Here is a 4,525-nt window from a genome sequence, read left to right as displayed (position 1 = left end):
CTCAAAATCGCCTTAATATGGCTGAAGAGGTTGAAGGAGTTGAGGGTGCTAATAATGTCACTAATACAATTGCTATGGCTGATGATAGAGAGAGAGCCATAAGGGAGTACGCTGCCCCCATGTTTAATGAGCTCAATCCGGGCATTGTTAGGCCTGAAATTCAAGCACCCCAATTTGAGTTAAAGCCCGTGATGTTCCAAATGTTGCAAACAGTGGGTCAATTTAGTGGGCTGCCTACTGAGGATCCTCACCTTCATCTTCGTTCATTTTTGGAGGTGAGTGACTCCTTCAAGCTACAAGGAGTGACTGATGAGGCCCTAAGGTTGAAATTGTTCCCTTTCTCTTTGAGGGATCGAGCTAGAGCTTGGCTCAACACTCTTCCTCCCGACTCGGTGACTACATGGAATGAGTTGGCTGAAAAATTCCTGATGAAGTACTTTCCCCCTACCAAAAATGCCAAGTTTCGCAATGAAATCATGTCATTTCAGCAGCTGGAAGATGAATCATTCTGTGAAGCGTGGGAGAGATTCAAGGAATTATTGAGAAAGTGCCCACACCACGGGATCCCACATTGTATACAAATGGAGACTTTCTATAATGGGCTCAATTCTTCCACTCGTATGGTGTTAGACGCTTCAGCCAATGGGGCTATTCTCTCTAAGTCCTATAATGAAGCCTATGAGATTTTGGAGAGGATAGCTAGCAACAATTATCAATGGTCCAATGTTAGAGCCTCAACAAGTCGAAAAGTGGCTGGTTTACTTGAAGTTGATGCATTGACAGCTTTGACAGCTCAAGTTTCTTCAATGACTAACCTTCTCAAGAACATGAGTTTGGGGGGAATGGTACAGCCAGCTGCTATGGGCCAAGTGGCAGATGTTTCTTGTGTTTATTGTGGAGATGGGCACACATTTGACAGCTGTCCATCAAATCCTGCATCAGTTTGTTACTTGGGGAATCAAAATGTGAGCCGTAACAACCCATATTCGAACTCTTACAATCCGGGTTGGAGGAACCATCCGAACTTCTCATGGGGGGGTCAAGGAGCTAGTTCAAGCGGAGCACCCATGCAAAACAAGCCTACATATCCACCGGGGTTTTCTCAACAACAACAACAAAGAGCTCAACCACCTCATCCTCAAGTGTCTCAATCAAGCTCTTTGGAGAGTTTAATGAAGGAATATATGGCCAAGAACGATGCTGTAATTCAGAGTCAAGCGGCATCTTTGAGGAATCTAGAAACTCAGCTGGGGCAACTTGCTAATGAGCTAAGGAATAGACCACAAGGCACTTTGCCTAGTGATACAGAAAATCCAAGAAGAGATGGCAAGGAGCATTGCAAGGCGGTTACCTTGAGAAGTGGCAAAAATGTGGAACTTACTGAGGATAATTGTGCCAGAAACAGCGAGCCCACTTCAATCCAAAGTAGTGGGGACAAAGGAGACAAAGCTGTGAAATCAAAAGAATTAAATGCTGATCCTGAAGCAATTGCTGCAGCAATTCCTCCGCAAAACGCTACAGGAGAGTCTACAAGCAAGCCACCTCCACCATTTCCTCAACGCTTTCAAAGGCAGCAACAAAATAGTCAATTCCGCAGATTTTTAGATGTCTTGAAACAACTTCACATCAATATACCATTAGTGGAAGCTTTGGAGCAAATGCCCAACTATGTGAAGTTTTTGAAAGATATTTTAACTAAAAAGAGGAGGCTTGGTGAATTTGAAACAGTGGCGTTGACTGAAGGCTGTAGTTCTATATTGAAGAGTAAAATTCCTCCTAAATTGAAGGATCCGGGCAGCTTCACAATTCCTTGTTCTATTGGTGGTAGAGACGTTGGTAGAGCACTTTGTGACTTGGGGGCTAGTATCAATTTGATGCCCATGTCAATTTTCAAGAAGTTGGGGATTGGAGAAGCAAGACCAACCACAGTGACTTTGCAATTAGCGGATCGTTCTATGGCGCACCCGGAAGGAAAAATTGAAGATGTACTTGTGCAAGTTGACAAATTCATCTTTCCGGCTGATTTCATCATCCTTGATTATGAAGCGGATATAGATGTTCCTATTATCTTGGGTAGGCCATTTCTAGCTACCGGAAGGACCTTGATTGATGTACAAAAAGGGGAGCTTACTATGAGGGTGAATGACCAACAAGTGACTTTCAACGTGTTCAATGCTATGAAGTTTCCGGATGAGGTTGAGGAATGTAATAGGCTAAGTGTACTTGAGTCTATTGTTGCTGAAAAATTCCACAAGGAAGTTTGTAAAGATGGAGTGGGGGTGAGGTCACTTGAAGAGCTTGAAAGCTTAAGTGAAGAGGAAGAAACCCAAGTTACATGGGTGGAGTCAACGCAGCCATTTGCTAAATTCAGGAGGCCTTTTGAGTCATTGAATTTGTCGGAAGGGAATTTTAAGCCTCCTAAGCCTTCTATTCAAGAGCCACCAAAATTAGAATTGAAGCCTTTGCCTAGTCACTTGAAGTACGCCTATTTGAGAGAAGATGAGACCTTGCCTGTGATTATTTCAGCCATGTTAGGAGCTGAAAAAGAGAGTTTGTTGCTGGCTGTTTTGAAGAAATACACAAGGGCCATTGGTTGGACTATGGCGGATATCAAGGGGATAAGTCCCTCATTTTGTATGCATAAAATTCTGTTGGAGGATTGCTGTAATAATTCTGTTGAGCAGCAGCGAAGGCTTAATCCTATCATGAAGGAAGTGGTTAGAAAAGAGATAATTAAGTGGCTTGATTATGGAGTTGTTTACCCAATTTCAGATAGTTCTTGGGTCAGCCCAATTCAGTGTGTTCCTAAAAAAGGTGGAGTTACGGTGGTGGCTAATGAAAACAATGAGTTGATTCCCACAAGACAAGTGACGGGCTGGCGTGTTTGTATGGACTATCGGAAGTTGAATAAGGCTACTCGCAAAGACCACTTCCCGCTGCCATTTATTGACCAAATGCTTGATCGGTTGGCGGGAAAGGAGTTCTATTGTTTCCTTGATGGGTATTCAGGCTATAATCAAATTTCCATCGCGCCGGAAGACCAAGAGAAGACTACCTTTACTTGTCCTTATGGCACCTTTGCCTTTAGAAGGATGCCTTTTGGGCTGTGCAACGCCCCCGCCACTTTCCAACGTTGTATGATGGCAATATTCTCAGATATGGTGGAGAAGTCTCTTGAAGTCTTCATGGATGATTTTTCAGTATTTGGGGAGTCTTTTGACACTTGTTTGGCTAACTTGGAGCAAGTCTTGGCTAGATGTGAAGAAACACACTTGGTACTCAATTGGGAAAAATGCCATTTCATGGTTCAAGAAGGCATTGTGTTGGGCCATAGAATTTCTAACAAGGGCATAGAAGTGGATAGAGCAAAGCTGGAAGTTATAGAAAAATTGCCACCACCTACTACCGTCAAGGGGATTAGAAGCTTTTTGGGGCATGCGGGCTTCTATAGGAGGTTTATAAAAGATTTTTCAAAGATTTCTAAGCCCCTTTGTTCTTTACTTGAGCAAAATCGAGCATTTGAGTTCACCAAGGAGTGTCAAGAAGCATTTGTGACTTTAAAAATGGCTCTTATCACCGCACCCATCATTGTAGCTCCGGATTGGTCTCTCCCCTTTGAATTGATGTGCGATGCTAGTGACTTTGCTGTGGGGGCTGTACTTGGGCAACGAAAAGAGAAGGTTTTTCATTCCATTTATTATGCAAGCAAGACATTAGCCGATGCCCAATTGAACTATACTACCACCGAGAAAGAGCTTTTGGCGGTGGTGTTTGCTTTTGACAAGTTTAGAGCTTATCTTGTGGGGACTAAAGTGGTCGTTTACACAGACCATTCAGCAATCAAGTATCTAATTGCCAAAAAGGATGCTAAGCCACGACTTATTCGATGGGTGTTGCTTCTTCAAGAATTTGACTTGGAAATTCGGGATAGAAAAGGAACGGAGAACCAAGTGGCTGACCACTTATCTAGACTTGAAGCTGGAAGTGAAAAGCAAAATGAAGGGCCTATTAAAGAGACATTCCCCGATGAGCAATTGTTGGTTGTGAACCAAACCACTATTCCATGGTACGCTGATTTTGTCAACTATTTGGTGAGTGGTTTGCAGCCTCCTGATTTGAATAGGCAGCAACTCAAGAAGTTCTTTCATGATGTGAGATTCTATTATTGGGATGAGCCCTATTTGTACAAACAATGTTCAGATCGAATCATGAGGCGTTGTGTGCCTGAGGAGGAAGTTTCTAGCATCCTAGAGCATTGTCATTCAGCTCCTTATGGTGGACATTTTGGGGGGCAGCGGACAGCCGCTAAGGTTTTTCAATCGGGGTACTATTGGCCTTCTATCTTCAAGGATGCTCATGAATTTGCTAAGAGATGTGATCGCTGCCAGCGTGTTGGAAATATTTCAGCAAGGAATGAAATGCCCTTGAATAGCATCCTTGAAGTGGAATTGTTTGATGTTTGGGGAATCGACTTCATGGGGCCATTTCCACAATCATTTGGCAATTTGTATATCTTGGTAGCGGT

At 43.2% G+C, this 4,525-nt stretch overlaps 1 non-coding gene across 1 annotated transcript; it reads right to left on the bottom strand.

Annotated features, from left to right (window-relative positions):
• Positions 1 to 459: 459 nt before the first annotated feature.
• On the bottom strand, positions 460 to 565 carry LOC133781127 (small nucleolar RNA R71). The gene has a single exon (XR_009869922.1). It is a non-coding gene; the product is annotated as a small nucleolar RNA R71 (small nucleolar RNA).
• Between the last annotated feature and the right edge of the window lie 3,960 nt (positions 566 to 4,525).

The sequence above is a fragment of the Humulus lupulus genome, chromosome 5 (genome assembly GCF_963169125.1).
Source record: "Humulus lupulus chromosome 5, drHumLupu1.1, whole genome shotgun sequence".
Classification (NCBI taxonomy): Eukaryota; Viridiplantae; Streptophyta; class Magnoliopsida; order Rosales; family Cannabaceae; genus Humulus; species Humulus lupulus.
The sequence above is the reverse complement of the archived record's forward strand: the minus strand, read 5'-3'. Positions and strand labels throughout refer to the sequence as shown.